Here is a 21,247-nt window from a genome sequence, read left to right as displayed (position 1 = left end):
AAATAGATCAATGGAACAGAGTAAGGAGCTGAATAAAAAACTGAGATATAAACACATATAGAGTTATTCTACATGTTGTGTCACTCCAATGCAGTGAGAAAAGAATGTATTTTCCCCAAACTTCAGATATATAATTGACAAGCAAATGAAAAAATAATAAACCTAGATCTCTCCAATCCATACCATATCTATTCCAGGAGTGTCTTCTTTGGCATGTCAGAGTAAGCTCCTAACAGACCAACCCTCACAGAAATTTTAGCAATGGCATAGATGCCATCATGATTAGTCAATAAGAAATCTAGAGTTACTCATGCCAATAGGTTGAGAATGATTTGTTGTCCGTCTAAAGAAGAGGTGGTATCATTAATAACTTCTGCCAGAGTTAGTGAAAAGTTTCTTTCGGTCTTTTCTATTTGTAAGATGCTCACCACTGGGAACACTGCTCTGACTGCGTCAACACTGAGTCAGTAATTCTTCCAGGTAGAGTGCCAGAATAATCAGGGGTAGCCACATTTTGTAGCTCATGTCTAAGCTGGAATTTTCACCCTTGGTGATTTATAGAATTAGATTTCCGAGTATTATTCCTAAAACACATGAGGTCTAGTCTGAGGCAAACTGGACCAGACGTTCTGGCTGTAAAGGAAGTAGTAGCCAGTAGGAGCAGAGGAAAAAAGGAGTTGTTCAAAACATGAGATGAGAATTAGGGCCTTACCTTAGCTTGGTTACATATTTGAATCTCTATTAGTCTGTTCTAAGGGACAATTTCTTGGCCCATCATTCAATGAAGGTTGCTGAATTCAGATTTAAAATTACCTCTAACTGATCAGTTGTAATAATTTGTCCTTTTTCTGAGAGGGGGTAACCATCAAAGTCATAGGTAGGTTTTTAAGGTCATTTGTTTATGTAGGTGCAAGTGGAAATGCTACTAGCTATCATTCCCTTTGTTATCATTTGATGAGACTAGAATTGTGCAGAGGTTTTTTTTGTCTGGTGACGGATGGTATATCCAGCAGTCGGTAAGATTAAAAGCAGTGGCTACTGTTTGGGATAATCTAAGAATGGCATTAGAATAAGTTTGTTCTGACCTAACAGTTATCAGAAAGAGGAAAGAAAAGAGAAATAGGGTAATTATGGATGGACAACAACAGGGGTCAAATGTAATCGAGAAGGCAAAGGTATATCCAGAGCAGACACACTTGACTATGAAAAGAAGAGTCCTTTGGAGCCTCTAGAAATCGTCCCTTTGGTGTGCATTTAATGTGACAATTCCATTTGCAAAGCAAGCCTCTCCCTGTTGGAGGACTGGTGTCACAAAGCAGAAAGAAATACTTTTCAGTCGTTGCGCAAGGACTGAGAAAAAGGGAAGGTCTGTGGGTATTTAAAATATCCACCACCTGTGTGGTATGTTTACTCCAAGGAAGAGATTGAGCAAATGTGGCAGGATTTGATGTAGAAAGAGAAGTGCTGGTATCTACCAGGTACTGATGTAGTTGACCATTTATATTTATAGTTAATTCACCTTAAATGTTTAAGGTGAAGGCAGTATATTGGGAGCTTTTTCCTTTCCCGGAGCGTTCTCATTGATCTTAATTGAGGGATTTTTCTGTCTTGGTTTTCTTTTGTAAGATGGATCAATGTTTTTTATCTAGTGTTCTTTTTATTTACAATATCTACAATTGTCCTTGTTAATAGGTGGTCTGTTAGGAAGTGGGTCACCTACCTTTTTGATCTGGAAGGCCATAAGTTTATTTGGGGCCTGTCTTGTTTTATTCTCAAGGCCTTTCAAAATGTCATGCCAGTTGTAACAGCACTATTTCCCATTATAATTTCTGTTGTCTAATTAGGTCTCAGATTTCAGGTTTAATTTCATTGACAAAAATGAGAAGAAAGGTCTGCTGTTACATTGGTGCTTTCTTGAAATCCCAAATGTTGTCAGCGACATTTTCTAGTCTATTCCACAAAAACTCCTATAGTTGCATATTTTATCTTCCTCCTGGAAAATCACAGTGCAGTAAATGAAATCAAATCTCTAACAGGTTACTTGACAAAGAAATACTGTTATTACAGATAAAAGAAACATTTTGAAAAATATGTATCACATAGAACATTTTTAGAAAAATATATCATTAATTATGATTAACAAACCATTTTCTAAATTGAGGTCTCAAGAGCTTGGTCATGTGACTCATTTTCACAGAGACTGAATACAAGAATACAACTGATATAACTGAACAGCTGAACATGCAAAGCTGAAGATCCAATTTTGAATCTTTAGTTTCCCAGTAAAGTACAGACACCCTGAAAATTCAATCACAGTTGCAGAACAAATGCAATGCGTTTCTCTCTCTTGACTACCTGTGCTATAATGCTGTCAGGTGGCATATAATTTTGAACTTAAATTGTATATTTTCAACAAAAGAGTTTTAATGAAAAAATGTGCCTGAAGTCATTCCATTTTTAGACTAGACTATAGACTAGATTAGACTATATCTAATTCAGTGTTTCCAGAAGTGTGTTTTTTAGAGTACTATAACTGCAGGGTATAAATAGGTATTACAAGAATATAGGAGAGGTGGTAAGGAGAGATGGAGATCAAACAAGTTTAGGAAAAAGCAATGTGCTAATCAATGAAAAATCATTTGGTTTTGCTTTTTCCTTTAAATATTTCTCAAAGCACATCCATTATTTCAAGATTAAAACATGTAGTTTTACTTTTTTAGTATATAAGCCATGAAAAGTCATTAAAATGTATTGACTAATGAAATTATCAGACAAGTCAATTGTTCATGAAGAAGGAAATGGCTGCAAAGACGCAATGAACAATTGCTTAAGTAGTTTGTGTAGTTTAAGAAATAAAGCCACAAGGAAAACAAAACCATACTTCTCAGGATTCTCTCTCTGCAAGTGTTGAAATTCTGCGAAGATTTCCAGCCTCAGGGGAATGAATCATTGCAGCTACCTTTCTGCTTATCAGAATGGCATTTATGGTCTGATTATGCTGAAATTTTTTCATGAAGCATTGATCATGTGGTCTTTCATTTGAAAACCTGTAGGAAAACAAAATTTACATTTATACTAGATAACATTTAAGAAAAATGCATTTAAAATTTTAGGATTCAATTAATGTAACTAAATAAAAGTAAAAAAATCTTACATTCAGAAGATGGGGTAAAGCAAGTAAAAAATTTAAGAGGGTATAAGCTAGGGCAGAAAATTAAGCATTAAAGAACAACATAAAACACTAAAAATAGGTAATGAATATTATTATTACAAAAGTTTTAGAAGTAGTTCCTCATGGAAAATTGTTCAAATATTATTCATGATGCATTCTACACAATCAAACCTTTACTCCTACGGAAAAGAACTTATGCCTGGGTGTCAAATGAAGGGGGGCATACAACTTTTACTGGAGAGTAGAAATGAACTATAAATTGAACTGAGCTGAAGCAAAGATACTCCACTGTGCGGTATATGTTCCCCTGCTGCTCTCTCTTGCATCATTCCACCTGCCCTCTCCCTTATCCTTTATATATTGCTGGTGTTAAACCATGAAGCGGATTTCCTGAGTCTGCCTCCAGGTTAAGCTTTAAACTCAAGAGTGAAAGGAAAAAATCAGGGCTTATACATATATATGCCATTACAACTAGCCAAGGTAGGAGTCCGGGTATGTGATCAAATCCCTAGCTTTAACAGGACTTTCAGGGACCCAGGTGGGTGCTGATGCTTATGAGGGAGCAGCATTCGGGGTTTCATAAATCCCAACTCCATCATCTCAGGAAAAAAGGAAGTACAAATATTTTTGACCAAATCACAAAGAATCCTGCTTGGATTAAAAAACAGCAACCCATCTGGTAATATGGAACCACAGGTAAATGAAAAAAATTTTACCTGCGTTGTGAGTCATATCCTGTATTTGAATTAAAAACATTTATTGCCTGTAGTTTGCTAAATTTTAAATTCTAGACTTGTGGGTCCAAAATAAATTTTTATTTTTAAAACGAAGCCAGGATTCCTTTATCTCCTGTCTCCCTCGACTTCTTTTTTTAAAAAAATTAATTAATTAACTAATTAATTAATTAATTTATGGTTGTGTTGGGTCTTCGTTGCTGCTCGTGGGCTTTCTCTAGCTGCGGCGAGTGGGGGCTACTCTTCGTAGTGGTGCGTGGGCTCCTCACTGCGGTGGCTTCTCTTGTTGCGGAGCACGGGCTCTAGGCACGTGGGCTCAGTAGTTGTGGCACACAGGCTTAGTTGCTCCATGGCATGTGGTATCTTCTCAGACCAAGCCTCAAACCCATGTCCCCTGCATTGGCAGGTGGATTCTTAACCACTGTGCCACCAGGGAAGTCCCCAAATAATTTTTATGTGTGATATAACATCTAAGCACAACTGAGGACAACCAAAAGGTCTTGTGGGTTTCATATTGTCAAAGCAAAAGCTGACAAAGTTAAGCAGGCAAAGGAAAATTTAAGAAGTTATTACCAATATGGAAAGGAGACCAAAAGCTGTCTGAACTCAACTCTACTGAAATCAAGGCAGGAGGGTTTTTAAATGCTGGGATGAGCAGAAGAACACAGGCCAGCTGTGTTTGCTAACTGACTTTACTCAAAGGAAAAATAAACTTTCTCACATCTTTGTGACAGAAAGTAGTTTTATAACTTGTATCAAAGCCATCACCAAAGGTAGCCTCCTACCCTCCCAAAGAAACTGGAAGATAGGGTCACTATCTTCACTGACAATTATATTTCAAAGGGATGGCTTCCAGGTCCTTGAGAAAGATAGTTCTGGATTGTAAAACTGACAGGAGGCTTTTAGAAACTATTTACAACTTAAAGAAACAGAAAATAATTTAAAATTATTTAAATATAATTCTATTTTATAACTTTAAATATATTTAAAGTTTTCTGAAGTGAATGCTCTAAGGAAAGAGAGGTCAGAGACCTGGAGACAGAAAGAACCCTGTCTAAAGACTGGCCAAGCTGAGGGGAAGGTTAAGATCATTTGGGCAGTGCCCTCTTTTGCTCAAGGGAATCCGAGTTTTCCACTGAACAACTGAGGAAAGCTAGTCCACGGAGTTCATTTCACCATATTTCTGCTGTTGAAGGCCTACTGGAACCATCTGCTGAGCCTTGGCAGTAGAGAATATTTGCTGGATGGTACAAGCAATGAGGCATTTAATGTGTGTGGGGGGGGTGGATTCCTATAGAAATGCAAAGAAAGACACAGAATAGTAGTTGGAGCAGACTTTAAACCCAGTTTTGGAGACCAGAGCTCACGTAGTTCAAAAGATCCCAAGACACTGGGCTTGAAGCATATTTAGATTATAGAGTGAGGACAGCAGTGGTAATTCAATGCATTTCCTGATTTGCACTCTGAATGTTTTTGGTGATGACATAGACATCAGAGAGGTTTTGGTAGGATCATCCATGACTGTGGTTATTTTCTGCAGCAGAGAATGGAAGACGCGATAGTTCCTATGAACTTCTTGAGTGGCCCACAGCAGCAGCTTCAGGCACAAAGTCTGCCCATACATGATCTGCTCTGGTATAAACCTCAAGTCATCCAGCTTTAGTTAGCAGGACTACTTCTAATCCTGGGGGCACAGGCCAGCTATGAAGCAATACAGAATCCTAATAAAGATCTGGGCAGATTTGAGTTCTCAGTGATGCCAAGTCAGGAGAGTGGGAGAAAAACTGGAAACATTAGTTTGTAGACCTGGAGTCTGATATTGAAGGAAACTGCAAAATTTTTTAATTTGATAAGAAATGACAATTTGTGCAAAATGACAGGATTGAGTGTAATGTACAGGTAGGTAACAGAACTATTTTACCTACAGAGAGGTGAATAATAGATGGAAGACGATGAATAGGACTAGAGTCTAATAACTCACAAGGGCGAGCTACAGTCTTCTACTGCAACATAAAATTTCTCTCTACAGTCTAGGCTCTTTCACTCAAAGATAAGCAAAGTAAGATTATCCTCAATCACAAAATAAGTCTGGGACTTCCTTGGTGGAGCAGTGGTTAAGAATCTGCCTGCTAATGCAGGGGACACGGGTTCGATCCTTAGTCCAGGAAGATCCCACATGCCGTGGATCAACTAAGCCCATGCGCCACAACTACTGAGCCTGCACTCTAGAGCCCATGAGCCACAACTACTGAGCCCACGCGTCGCAATAACTGAAGCCTGCATGCCTAGAGCCCATACTCCATTCCAAACAAAACCCATAATCATCCTTCATCAGTTCATTCAGTACTATGTAATTAATTCTTTTCCTGCTTGATCATAGGTTAGCAGTCTCATGAACCCATCAGCATCTCCACTACAGTTATAGAAATTCTGACTCAGTCCGGTGGTATGGTCTCAAAGTCATTTAAGCAATGTCATCAGAAGCTTGTGTCTTAGAGTACCTGGCATAGTGTTTTCTGAAGACAGTGCATTCTGACCTAGAGCTAACTGATGTTTCAGGGAAACATCAAAGTAAAAAAAAAAAAAAAGTGGATGACATATGACTTAAAATGGATGTGGTTAAAGATCTAATGAGAGTTCATTACAAAAATAATGCAATTGGCAAGGTAATTTGTTTGGTGGGACTATAAATTGGTGCAGCCACTATAGAAAACAGTATGAAGGTTCCTCAAAAAATTAAAAATAGAACTACCATATGATCCAGCATGCCCTTCTTCTGGGTATAGATCCAAAGGAATTAATATCAGGATCTCTGAGAGATATCTACACTTTCATGTTCACTGTGGCATTATTCACTATAGCCTAAACATGGAAGCAACCTGAATGTCCATCAACAGATAAATAGACAAAGAAAATGGGGTCTATACATGTAATGGAATATTACTCAGCCATTAAAAACAGGAAATGCTGCCACTTGCAAATACATAAACAAAGTAAAGGACATTATGTTAAGTGAGATAAGCCAGACACAAAAGGACAAATACCACATGATACTACTTATAAAAGGAATCTAAAATAGTAAAACTCACAGAATCAGAGAATAGAATGGTGGTTTCCAGGGGTTAAGGGGAGGGGGTATAAAGTTACAGTTATATGAAATGAATAAATCCCAGAGATCTATAATACAACATAGTGTCTATAGTTAATAATACTGTATTATATATTTAAAAATTTGCTAAGAGGGTAGGGCTTCCCTGGTGGCGCAGTGGTTAAGAATCCGTCTGCCGATGCAGCGGACACAGGTTCCATCCCTGGTCAGGGAAGATCCCACATGCTGTGAAGCAACTAAGCCTGTGCACCACAACTACTGAACCTGAGCTCTAGAGCCCACGAGCCACAACTACTGAGCCCATGTGCCACAACTATTGAAGCCTGCGTGCCTAGAGCCCGTGCTTTGCAACAAGAGAAGCTACCGCAATGAGCAGCCCATGTACTGCAAGAGAGAGTAGCCCCTGCTCGCCGCAACTAGAGAAAGCCCACACACAGCAACAAAGACCCAACACCGCCAAAAATAAATAAACAGATAAATAAATTTATTAAAAACAATTTGCTAAGAGGGTAGATTTAAGTTGTATTCTAATAATCATCATAATAGTGATAATAATAACAAGAAAAATAAATAAAGAGAATGGGGGGAAACTTTTGGGGGTGATGGATATGTTTATGGCATAGATTGTGGTGACGATTTCACAGATGCATACTTATCTCCAAACTCATCAAGTTGTATATATTAAATATGTACAGCTGTTTTGTATGTCAATCATACCTCAATAAAATGTGTTTAAAAAAAGAAAGAAAGAAAAGTTCCTTTAGTATTTTATTTTGTGAAAAAAAATATCAGAAGTCAAGTTTGAACACTTGGTTAAATAGGATCATGAGTCACTGAGAAAAATAGCTACTTATTTAATCCAGGTGACAATAAAATATTTAAAAAGTAAATATAAGAGGTAATGTGATTGTAAAAAAACCTTTAACTCTTTCAAATATGACAAGACTTGGCTCTCTTACATAATCAATGATATGATAATGTCAACATAGTGTACAGGAAACATAATTCTATTTTTTTTAAAAGATTTAATTTTATTTTTGGCTGCGTTGGGTCTTTGTTGCTGTGTGTGGGCTTTCTCTAGTTGCGGCTCGTTGCAGTGCGTGGGCTTCTCATTGCGGTGGCTTCTCTTGTTGCAGAGCATGGGCTCTAGGTGCATGGGCTTCAGTAGTTGTGGCACGTGGGTTCGGCAGTTGTGGCATGCAGGCTCTAGAGCGCAGGCTCAGTAGTTGTGATGCACGGGCTTAGTTGCTCTGTTGTATGTGGGATCTTTCCGGACCAGGGATCGAACCCATGTCCCCTGCATTGGCAGGTGGATTTTTAACCACTGTGTTACCAGGGAAGCCCCACAGGGAACATAATTCTAAGACACATATTCCGTTGTGCCTTGTAAGTGGATTACTCAAAAGGTAAAGAAAAATCTTTTACAACCTCTTATTAAGAGTAGACAAATAATCCAAGGACGTTTTGCCATTTTTAAAAGAGCGAAAGTCAAACTCTAGTTCTGCATCAGTATACTATTGATACTAAAGCTCATTTATAAAAACGATATAAATAAATCCATTGAGTCTGTGTTGGTAAAAAATTTTCTTAGGTCCATTTATTCATCCAGGGATATCCCAAACATATTAAAATGTTGGGGTTCTATATAAAAAAAGAGAATCACAAAATTGGAATTCACAGAGTTGAAGATAGATATTTCCCTCCAAAAACAAAGAAGAAAGCAGATAATAATCTCTCTAATTATCACTGGAATCATGTTTCATTCCATTGCTAGGTAAGAACTTTCTTCTTCCCTGACCAAAGCAATGCTGTGCCAAGAAGTTTTAACTTCTGAGTTAGAGGAGTAAAATTCTTTGATCAAGGATACCTACTTCTTGGGGCTTCCCTGGTGGCGCAGTGGTTAAGAATCCGCCTGCCAATGCAGGGGTCACGGGTTCGAGCCCTGGTCCGCAAAGATCCCACATGCCGTGGAGCAACTAAGCTCATGCGCCACAACTACTGAGCCTGCACGGTAGAGCCTGTGAGCCACAACTACTGAGCCCGTGTGCCTAGAGCCCGTGCTCCACAACAAGAGAAGCCACCACAATGAGAAGCGCACACACCACAACAAAGAGTAGGCCCCACTCTCCACAACTAGAGAAAGCTCACAGATAGCAACAAGGACAGCCAAAGACAGCCAAAAATAAATAAATAGATAAATAAATTTATTTTTTTTTTAAAAAGGTATCTACTTCTCTTTCCATCTATCCTTTTGGAAATCTAGTCACTTGTTAGCACTAATTGAGCTTTCCTTATACCACTGCATATGACATGGTTAATCAATCCCTTCTTCAAAAAAGTTTTTTTCCCCTTGGTTTTCTATTTTCCCTTCTCTCCTGGAAAGCTGCCCAAATAAGAAACTTTAGTCATTCTGGACACCTCCCTCTCCCTTATGTTTTTCGTTTGTTTGTTTGTTTTGTTTTTTGCGGTACACGGGCCTCTCACTGTTGTGGCCTCTCCCGTTGCAGAGCACAGGCTCCGGACGCACAGGCTCAGTGGCCATGGCTCACGGGCCCAGCCGCTCTGCGGCATGTGGGACCTTCCCGGACCGGGGCACGAACCCGTGTCCCCTGCATCGGCAGGCGGACTCTCAACCACTGTGCCACCAGGAAAGCCCTCCCTTATGTTTTATATTTGGTTATGTTACTACTCTTTTAATCCTCTCTCTGATTTGTCTTTCTATAGAGCATAGCATTTAAGAGTGGAGATTTGAAGTCAGACAACCACAATTTAAATCCCAGGTCCACTGTTTATTAGCTATGTGATCTTGTGAAATAATGGTAAAAATTAAAATAAGAATAGAAATAAGAAAAAGGCTATGTGCCAGGCACTATTCTAAATACACATATCAACTCAATGATTACAACTTATGAGATAGGTGCTATTACTGATCTCATTTTATAGATGAGAAAACTGAAAAACAGAGGTTAAAGAACTCAACAAAGGTCACATAAACAGTAAATGTTCAGCCAGGATTCAAAATTAGTCTGACTGAAGAGTTCATGCTTTTTACCATTTCATTTTTTACTTTTGGCTTTCAGTTTGATATCTACCATGCAGTAAACAATAAATATCAGCATTCTTATTAATATAAGCACACGACTTTTATCAAGTTTCATCATTTCTTACTTGTACTATTGCATCAGTCTTTGCATTAGTCTCCTTGCATGTCCCCAGGTTAATTGTTCTCTCACTGCTGCCAAGGATCATCTTTAAAAAAATCCAGAATTAACCATAATACTTACCTGTATGAAACATTTTAATGATTTCCATTTATCTACCAAATAATATTCAAGCACAGCAAGGTGTTCAAGGGCCTTCACAGTGTTGCCCCCAAATTAATTAATTTTATCATTTCTTTTTCCTCACTCATTCCACACTTGCCTAACCTCAGCCACAACAAAAGTTTACTGGTCCACATGGATCCGTAGATTTTTACATCTTGGTGTAAGCTCAGTGTCATCAGCTCACAATGTTGAGCTGATAGTAGGGTATCACCTAGGCCCAACTTGGTTTCAGTTGGTAAGCATGGGGTAAAAGGGCCTCTGGGTAAAATCTGTTATTAGTGTGGATGCCAGGTAACAGATAAGGAAGCCAGGCACATGCAGAAGAGCACTGAGGTGTCCTTGGTCCCAAGTACTAGGTCTGATTCTCACAGAGATAGCAGTAAGCAGATGAAGGGGGTTTTTCACAACAGACTCAGGGCCCAACATCTGCTGCTCTAGAACTCTGGGGATCAAGCTTAATAGCAACTTAATAGCAATACCTGGGGGCAGGTACTGTCCCATTTCTAAATCAAATGCAAGAAATCTCCAGGCACAGAGGGAAGGCAATAGGGTAGTACATTATTCAGCACCTGGGGAGTGGGAGAAAGTTCCTTAGGCAGGTAGAGGGGTGGTCACTGAGAGGAATGTGAGGTACTCCAGAGATCCCAGGAACAGGAGAGGAGATATTGTGGCTGAGTTACAAATATTCTGCAGTTGGGCTTCGATGTGGGATGGGGAAATAGGGCACAAACCAGTGAAATATGGATAATAATGTGCCATTTGCACCCATACATGGGATTACTGAGACACTTAAGTATGTTAGTCGTAATTTATTTTGTTATATACTCTGCAACTGATCTGGCGAGGCTAGTATTTTTAACATTATATTTAAGGATCACTGATCTTGGGAATTCCCTGGTGGTCCAGTGGGTAGGACTCCACACTCCCAGTGCAGGGGGCCTGGGCTCGATCCCTGGTCGGGGAACTAGATCCCGCATGCATGCCGCAACTAAGAGTTCGCATGCTGCAACTAAGAAGTCCACACGCCGCAACTAAGACCCAGTGCAGTCCAAATAAATAAATAAAAATAAAAATGTTAAAAAAAAAAGAGGAATTACTGATCTCCCAAATTTGCTGCTACCCTTCTGGCAGTATTCCAAGAATTCCCAGGTTTTCCCCTGCACTTTCCATAAGTGGAAAAAATAACGGACCTAGGACCCAGTGGAAGACTGGGTTTAAATCCTGTGTGCTGGAGTGTGAGTCTCAGGATTGAAAATTGATGACTAAAAGCAATCTCGATTTATGGCAGACTGCAGTGGTGCACTGTGAATGCTAGAAGATACCAACATCTGCAGTGGTCAAATTCCAGGCCTCAAAATTAGGACCTCATATGATGTGTTGTTCCTTTTCCAAGACACCCACAGATGATTCATGCGCTTATTCCTTCCTCCAAATGGCCCCTCAGTAACTCATCATCCAGGGGTGACTCACTCTGCCCCTGTTTATACTTGAACACATCAGACAGCAGCTATCTTCATACATGTCATGATTTCCTTGAGTGACATATGTTTCTAGAATGATGCAGGAACACACACCTGCACTCGGGCAGAACTTCTCAAATGTGTGTAGTTACCTATATCCCTAGTCAAGGGCCTGGCATTTGAGCTTAGAGTCCATCTCTAGGCATCAGATTCCTTAACAGAGATTGTAAATAACCTCCTATTTCTTTTACATTTTTGCTTTGTAGTAAAGAAACATTAAAACTTAGTGGATGTGAGTTGTTAGCAGTGTATAGTGTAAGAGAAGGACCGGTAAGTAGATATTTTAAAATTCTAATCATCCTGTTCCTTCAACCTAGTCACAAGTGGCTCTGGCCTACAATTCCCCACCTAAGACCTCAATGAATTTGATTTTATTTATTTACAAATGAAAAAGTAGGTACTTCATTCTTTGTTATTTCCCCGCTGCCTTATGACATTTAATCTGGTATCACCTAATTCTGAAAGTATCAATAGTACAGCAGTCATTATTACTGTAATGCACTATCTGACAATATTCTTCTTATTTTGTTTCCCTGAACTGTCACCAGAGATGTCCATTAACACAAATTTTGCCACAAGTTTTGAAGTAAGCCACAGATACTCATGCATCTTCTTTGAGGAGATTCTCACTCTGAATGTATGACATATGTTCCAATAAGAATAGAAAAGGAAACTAGCAAGGATGACATCTAGCCAAGTCAAAACCTTTCAATTACAAAGGAAAAACACAGGAAATCATCGGAGTAATTGATTTACATCTTAAAAAGTGTATTAAATATTAAAAATAAAGAGAAACCACAGAAGCAACTTAAAAGGTTCTTGCCTCCTACCATTTGTTCATAGTTGACTTGTAAAATAAACTTTTCAATAGTTCTGGACAAGATGTAATATGCATGGAGGGAGAACTTCTGTATGTATATATATATATATGTGTATCAATTTTCTAAAATATAAAATGGAGATACAAACATATATCCCTAGATATTATTTCTAGTGACTTCATGTGAATAGATTTAAAAATCCAAGAGATTCCATTGGCTTAGAAAATAAATACTGTTCTTAGCAAAGAAAGCACTCTTTACTTTTACATAATAACTAGTCTGATCTCACTGATGGGCTTAACACACCATCAAATCACTGCTCTGTGGGACCAAGCAGGATCCTTAAAAATTTCAGGAGCTAGTACACATAATCATAATCATAAATAGCTGATTACTACTGCATGAAATTAAATGGTACCTAAAGCATCTAAGTTATACCATCAAGTATAGTGTATACATTTAGGAGGGACGATATAGTCTACAAATGGTCACAGGAAAATTTTTTTAAAACTTCATTAGGGAAAAAAGGAAAGGAATAAAAGGACTTTGCCTTGGGAATAAGGGGCTGTTTTGGGTTGGGCTGAGCCAGGGAGGGCATGGAACCGAGTCCCTGTGGGAGCCTGAAGCCTTGCACACCCACCTCCACCCCAGCAATGGCTGTCGGTGGTCCACAGCCCTTCCAGCCGAAGAGAAGTACCCTTCGCCCAGACCTAGTAGCAGAACAGGCAGAAATCGAAAGGCGTGGCCCAAACCTCACGAACCCAAGCTAAATCTTCCAGACCTTAATGAGTCTAACCACAAGTGCTGTTGGTGGCCACAGTAAACCACTGCAGACACAGAAATGATGAGAGTGTGGCGGCATGAGGGAAGGGACTTAGGACTTTTTAATTCACTGTTGAATTCCCAGGTCCAAGAATAGTGCCTGGCACAGAATAGGTGTTTCATAAATATTTGATGAATTAATCTCTACTTTCTACATGATAACCAGTCTGGCCACACTGATAGGCATTCTACAACGTCTGCTTTATAAACAGTGTGTTTGGTCTGTATACACTAAACATCTGAGACATGATGATTACCCAGAAATTTCAGACACACAGACATGCTGGACATGTGTTTCTTTAATTAACCTTAATACAGTGGGAAAAGGACAGTCCCTTCAATAAATCCTGTTGGGAAAACTGGACAGCCACATGCAAAAGAATGAAACTGGACCACTAACTTACACCATACATAAAAATTAACTCATAATGGATTAAAATCCATAAAACTTCTAAAAGAAAACATAGGCAGTAAGCTCCTTGACATTGGTCTTGGTGATACACTTTTTGGATTTGACACCAAAAGCAAAGAGCAAAAATAAAGAAGTTGGGACTATAACAAACTAAAAAGCTTCTGCACAGCAAAGGAAACCATCAACAAAATGAAAAGGCAACCAATGGGAAAAATATTACCCAATGAGAAAAATATTTTAAAATCACATATCTGATAAGGCACTAATATCTAAAATATATAAAGAACACAAACAACTCAGAAAAAAACCTGAACAATCTGATTTAAAAATGGGGAGAGGATTTGAACACACAGTTTTTTCAAAGAAAGTATACATGTGGCAAACAGGAATATGAAAAGATGCTCAACATCACTAATCATCAGGGAAATGCAAATCAAAACCACAATGAGATATCACCTCACATCTGTTATAATTGCTATCATCAAAAAGACAAGATATAACAAAAGCTGCAGAGGGTGTGGAGAAAAGGGAACCCTCCTGCACTGTTGGTGGGAATGTAAATTGGTGCAGCCACTGTGGAGAACAGTATGGAGGTTCCTCAAAAAATTAGAAATAGAACTGCCATACAATCTAGCAATTCCACTTCTGGAAAACACTAAATTCAAAAAGATATATGCACCCCCATGTTCACTGTAGCATTATTTACAATAGCCAAGATCTGGAAACAACCTAAGTGTCCATTAATGGATGAATGGATAAAGAAGATGTGGTATGTATGCGCACACACACACACACACACACACACACACACACACACACACAGTGGAATATTATTCAGGCATAAAAAAAGAACAAAATCTTGCCATTTGTGACAACATGGATGGAACTATGAGGGCACTGTGCTAAATGAAATAAGTCAGACAGAGAAAGACAAATACTGTATGATTTCATTTATATGTGGAGTCTAAAACAAACAAATGAACCATCAAGCTCATAGATACAGAGAACAGACTGATGGTTGTTAGAGGTGGGGTGGGGGGTGGAGCAAATGGGAGTCAAAAGGTGCAAAATCCCAGTTATACAGTAAATAAATCATGGGGATGTAATGCTCAGCATGGCGACTACAGTTAATAATACTGTATTGTAGGGACTTCTCTGATGGTCCAGTGGTTGACTCTGTGCTTGCAATGAAGGGGGCCCCGGTTTGATCCCTGGGCAGGGAACTAGATCCTTCAGGCCGCAACTGAAGACCCTGCATGCTGCAAATAAAAAAAGACCCTGCATGCCGCAACTAAGAAAAGATCCTGCATGCCGCAATTACAGATCCCACATGCCACAACGAAGGTCCTGCGTGTTGCGACTAAGACCCAGCGCAGCCAAAAAAAAAAAAAAAAAAAGTGGTCCATTGTACAGTATGTGTATTGTATCTCAACAAAGCCTTTCAAATAAATGGATACATGCATTAAGAGTTTCTTTAAAAAAACAATACTGTACTGCATATTTGAAAGTTGCTAATAATCACTTGAAAGTTCTCATCACAAGAAAAAAATTCTATAACTGTGTACGGCAATGGATGTTAACTAGACTTACTGTGGTGATCATTTCATGATATCTACAAATATGGAATTATTATGCTGTATACCTGAAACTAATATATGTCAAGTAAACCTCATTAAAAATAAAAGTTAAATAAAAAAGAAATTAACTTTAGAATTTCTACAATGCATAACATAGTTTCCCCTATTTTGAACCTGAGGTACTGCATAAAAGTGCCTACAATGCAGTATGCACCTTTTAAAAAAATTGTGGTAAGAACACTTAACATGAAATATACCCTCTTAACAAAATTTTAAGTGTACAATACGGCCTTTTAAACTATATGTACAATGTTGTACAGAAGATCTCTAGAACTAAATCATCTTGTATAACTGACATTTTATACTTGTTGAATAGCAGCTTCCCACTTTCCCTCCCCCTGGCCCATGGCAGCCACAATTCTACTTGCTACTTCTATGAGTTTGGCTCCTTAAGACACCTCATATAAGCAGAATCGTGCAATATTTGTCCTTCTGTGGCTGGCTTATTTCACTTAGCATAATGTCCTCCAGGTTCATTCTTATTGTTGCATATGACAGGATTTCCTTTTTATAAAAGCTATTTTGTCTTGATAGAACCTGTTCATGTCTTCCAGTCTGTGTCTTGCCATGAGAAACTGTTCACTGCTTTCTTAAAAGTATATTTAGTAGACTTAAATGTTTTCTTTTAATTATACTAATAATTAAATATAATAAATATGTTAACATTTCATAATTAACTCATATATTCTGCTAGAATGGCACGTAGCACATAAGATATAGCTTAATTAATAATCATAGGCACCATTCAGTTAGTGATAATACATATCAGATCCTAGGCTAAAAGTTATTCACACATTAAAAATTTTTAATCCTTATGAAAATTCTATAAAGACAATATGATTATCCTTATTTTGTAGATGAAGAAACAGGCTTAAGAAAATTATACATTCAAGAAAGTACAATTTATGCATAGCATTATACAAATGATATGTGATGTGCTTACACTCTAACGAACTCATCAAGTAAGACCAGGGCTGCCCAAGCTGCAGTTGTGAACCATTTGTTACGGTCTGACATGAGATAAGCTTGTTCTGGAATGTTAATCAAATAAATCACAATTCATTTTCCCATTAATATATCAGAACTGTCAACTAGAGGGCGTCTGTTATCCTTATTATAAAAACAGAATTTTTATCTCAGTTTGTCATTGCTTTCTTCACTGAGAAAGTCCTGCTTTAAAAAAAAAAAAAAAAAGTTGCCATGCAGACTAAATCAGATAATATACATGAACACATTTCATAAAGTCTAGTAATATTACCTGGATTTTAGAAATGAGTTTCAAAAAAGGCCAGCTGTCGTCATGCCATACCAATTCCACAACAAGTTGTTCAAAAGCAGACAATTCATGAACTCCCTGTCGACCTGAACTCCTTCAAGTGTCATAGGAGATGATTCTGAAGAAATAATAATATTAATTCTAGGTGATGACAAAACAAAATATTTGATCACCATAAGCTAAACAGGTCATATAAATACAAACTAAACTCAAACAGAAGATCGACACTCTACACACTGAGATGTTAAAGTAACTAACATTCTGAGAGACAGGTAAATCTGGACCAAGTATTTGTTATTTCCTTTTGATCTTAAAAATTTCCAACTGAAATAAACATTTATTGGGAACAGATTGTAAAAAGAGTGTAATACAAAAGGAAATTCTACAACACAAAGTTTGTGGGTTGTTTTTTACTCCATTTTATTAAAAATATGTTTTCAACTACAGTAAAATGAAAGCAAGCAATCCTCTGGTATTTCCTGAAATACATCCTTAGGAAAATAACCTTTTCGGATCTAGAAACTTGGCCTCTTTATAAATTACCTTGCAAAATAGAAAATATTTCTCAATGATGAAATAAAAGATTATTCTTATAAATCTAAAAACAAAAAATAAAAAACAAAAAAAGTCAGCTGAACTCTACAGTGTGCTTAGTGACATAGTCTATTTACATTGTGATGCAACTCCTTATGGGGCAGAGACTGCTAGCCAACAGTTCATGCCCCACCAGGCGTCTGCAGGCTACTCTTTGAGTAGCACTGTACATATGGGGTATGAATAAACACCTAACACTTCAGTTTAAGCAGAGTTCAAGCTGGACTCAGAGAACATGAACATTTGTGTGAAATGTTCAGGGTATTTTTAATCCCTTCTTGCAATCAATCAAAAAACTAGTTTCTATTCTGTATACACAACAAATAAGGCACATAGTAGAAGGTGGGGGTGATTTTAAAAATCAGGATCCTTGCCCACTTTAGGAAGTTTGCCACCTGAATGGAGAGAAAAACTAATGCCAAAATAACCTACTTATACTTAGGCATTAATGATAAAGGCCCAATAAATGATCGGTGTAGACCACAAGAGCTCATACGTGCAGCTGAGGGAACAAGCTCTGAGGCGATCTGCCAAAGCTTCAAGGTAGAGGGAAAAATGTAAGCAGGTCTTTTAATGACGAAACACTCATACGGTTTGAGAAAAACGTAGAGGCAGAAAAAATCAGCACATTCCCAGGAAAATGAGGGAAAGTAATCAAGGGGAGTCAAGAATCTGAAGGAAGAGGGAGGAGTAGGCTAGGAAGGTAAACTTTCCCTCAGGGACACGAAGCGCAGATGCTTAATAAGCATATTGAGTTTCTTGAAGAAAACCTTTTTATTGCTGAAGGCTGCCTGTCTTAATAGTGAGCAGGGACATTGGTAGGGACAGTGTTTTCCATTTTTAGTAGGCAAGGGTGCACTTCTTTGCATAATTCTGACTTTGCATGAATTGTCATGAATACCCTGCAGGTTTAGTTCCAGTTCAGGTTTATGTATCAAGGATGGGACATTTTATGTACGAACAACTTCTAAAAAGTCCTACCCTGGTAAATAATCCATATATTCATAGCCTATAGAAGTATCTGATCCAGAGTTCAGGCTTAAATCAAAATGGATTTTCCTAGGAAAAATTTAATAAGTAATATCCTGGGATATTCCAGAAATAATCAGTTTCCATGATATTCTCCAATTTTTATGTGGTGAGTTTAAGTTGAGAAAGCTTCCTAAAAAATATATATATATGTATATTTATATATTTGTTACAGAAAAGAACTAACTTGAGGGAAATATTTCTTCAGTTTTCCTCCCTGTTAAGCTCTTTTCTCATACTGTTTTTATTTTTTACAAAATACAACACATATGAATCCACAAACTCAAACTAGTGAAAGACAATGGCTGAATGTGAGGTTTGCTTCTTTCCATTTCAAAGTTCAAATGTTATCACTATCCTAATTCATAAAGGAACAATTCAGGGAATATTTACAATTATATCTATATCTCCATGCAATTCGTATAGTATAAAAAAAGGCTTAATTATTCATATTTAAACCTGTGTGACTCAAAATTATTTATTGAAAGGTTTAACAGCCTAGGTTGTTTCATAGAAATACCTGACAGAAAATCCATTAACATGCCAATAATTTCACTAAGTTTTAGTAAGTGGTCAAGGTGAAATCAAGATGGGATATATTTGCATTTCAGCTTAGAATAATAAACTGACATTTGCTTAACATTTCCAAGTGAATTTGCACATCTTTCCCACAAGCATTTATTTTCATATTAGTTGCTTCTCATTCCCAGACATACCCTTGTGTAATTAGGGTTAATATCAAACTATGCCTGAAGAATTTGTTCAAGAGAGGTGGAGACACCAGAGGAGAACAGGAAGCCCCCAACGGATATAACCACACATGTAGTTGCGTAGAGACACCTGGCCAAAGGCACAGGTTCCTTGGTAAGGAGAATCTGAGGTCATGAGCTTGTGTCAGGTCAGGGGCATGGAAGATTTTCAAGAGAAAACAAAGAAAGGGGAGAAAAGAGAACAGGATGACAAATTAAAATCCAGGAATCTGAGCAGAGAAAGGAGAGACGGCTTTCCAGTTTTAACCAAATTTTAAGAGTTGATGGGATCGGATGAAAGAAGTCAGGACTTCTGGGGTCAATGAGATGAGTTTGCTCCTTGGAAGGGCCTGACCTTAGAGTGGGTCCTGATAGCCAGAATCTCTCACAATGGCCCTCAAATAAAGCCATGTGTGCAGTTAAAGGTATATGTACCTCCATGAGGTTTTCTTTTTGCCTGTGCACGCATGTTTATATTCTCTCCTAAAGAAAGGACTTACTGTCTAAATTTCCGTCTTTTTTCAGCACCTTTCCATTAGTGAACTTCAGACACAAAAATAGGGTTTCAAAAAGTTCCACGGGGTGGAAGTGTGGAAGGAAAGCTTTCCTAATTTAGAGTTCTGAGCAAAAGCTTCATAAGGCTTATGACACTGCCTTTCTTTCTACCTTTTTGCTGTCAATTATGAGTTTTACTTTGCCTGCAGAGAAATTTTTTAATAAGCAGTTGCTTTCCTTTGGATATTCTAACACATCTAACAGCATTCTCAGTGCCCTATCATTAATTTATATTATTCACTATGTTTGCAAAGATTAAAAACCAACTCCCCAATACATTTGTAGACTGTTATATAGAATTCAATTTGAATTTAGCGTTAATTAATGTGCCACTAAGCATGTTCTCTATTTTTCCTGTCACTGTATGATATTAAATCCTTTTAAATTTTTAGTTGTTCCTAGTAATTTACACTGTTTGAAAATAATATGCAGTGACAAAGCAAGCAGAAGTTAAATCTACAGCTGATTTAACTCCAAATCACAATTCATTTTCCCATTAATATTTCTGAGTTGTCAGCTAGAAGGTATCTGTTATCTTCATTATAGTAACAGAATTTCCATTACAGTGTCACAAAACTTCATAGAAAATACTTTTTGACGTGCTTAAGTCTCATTCCTTGTGAGAGAGGTCTTGTTATGTGTGGAAATAAAACTAGATACCCTAGAGATCCTGCTATAGAGAAGAAGTTGGAATAAGAACATGATACTAAATTATTTGTTCTTAGGATGGGAAAGAATAACAGAATTGATGAATAACTTTATAAAGTTTAACCAGAGTCTAGTATTTTTGTGTTACTTTAAATCACCTAATCTTTAAATTCAGAGCATCTGTGTGAGGCATTAATTCACAGAAGTTTTCGTGAAGGTCAATTCTGAATGAGTATTTATGACATGTGTTTATGCTTCTGCCTAGGAAATCAGCAAAGGAGACAAGTCATTTTATCTCTGTATTTTGTGAAAAGCAGTACTCAGGTGATACTGGCTCTTTTATTCCAAGAATACATGCATGCCCACACCTAATTTGAGAGCAAGCCGAGTAATGGTGGCAGTGTAATATGAATAGCGCCCACTAAGGCAGCTTCTTTTTCATTCCCACTGAGAAAAAGAAGAAAAAAAAAGAAGGCCTCGTGAAAGTATTCTGTCTGTTCTTCCTCAGATAAAGCAAATCATCTTTCTTTTTAAAATGACCTTCAGTTTTACAGGAGCACAAAACCATAACTGTCATAGCTAAAACTGATCAAACATGTTAAACGTAATACCAAACACGTTACAGGCAAAGCAGTCAATGCTCCATAGGTGAGGCTGATGAAGGTATGCCAGGTATCCTATAACTCCTTCTGTAACAAAGAAATGAAAAGATGCTGCAGCAAACAGAAAGGAATTGTTACTCAAATTTGTTCACCTGAGCCACCTGTACTCAATGTAAATTATACCATACTAGAGATCTTTATAATTATTAATCAAATGAGTACATGAATATATTTCATTAAA

At 37.7% G+C, this 21,247-nt stretch overlaps 1 long non-coding RNA gene across 1 annotated transcript in view; it reads right to left on the bottom strand.

Annotated features, from left to right (window-relative positions):
* The window catches only part of LOC307184135, a 179,004-nt gene that overhangs the window by 41,912 nt on the left and 115,845 nt on the right, over positions 1-21,247 (bottom strand). The window contains exons 7-9 of the long non-coding RNA XR_013827664.1: positions 16,812-16,947; positions 2,882-3,047; positions 1,721-1,993 (exon numbers count right to left, since the gene is read on the bottom strand). This is a non-coding gene — a long non-coding RNA (uncharacterized lncRNA). The remainder of the gene's footprint in view (positions 1-1,720; positions 1,994-2,881; positions 3,048-16,811; positions 16,948-21,247) is intronic.

Source organism: Stenella coeruleoalba, assembly GCF_951394435.1.
Source record: "Stenella coeruleoalba genome assembly, chromosome: 3".
NCBI lineage: Eukaryota > Metazoa > Chordata > Mammalia > Artiodactyla > Delphinidae > Stenella > Stenella coeruleoalba.
The sequence above is the reverse complement of the archived record's forward strand: the minus strand, read 5'-3'. Positions and strand labels throughout refer to the sequence as shown.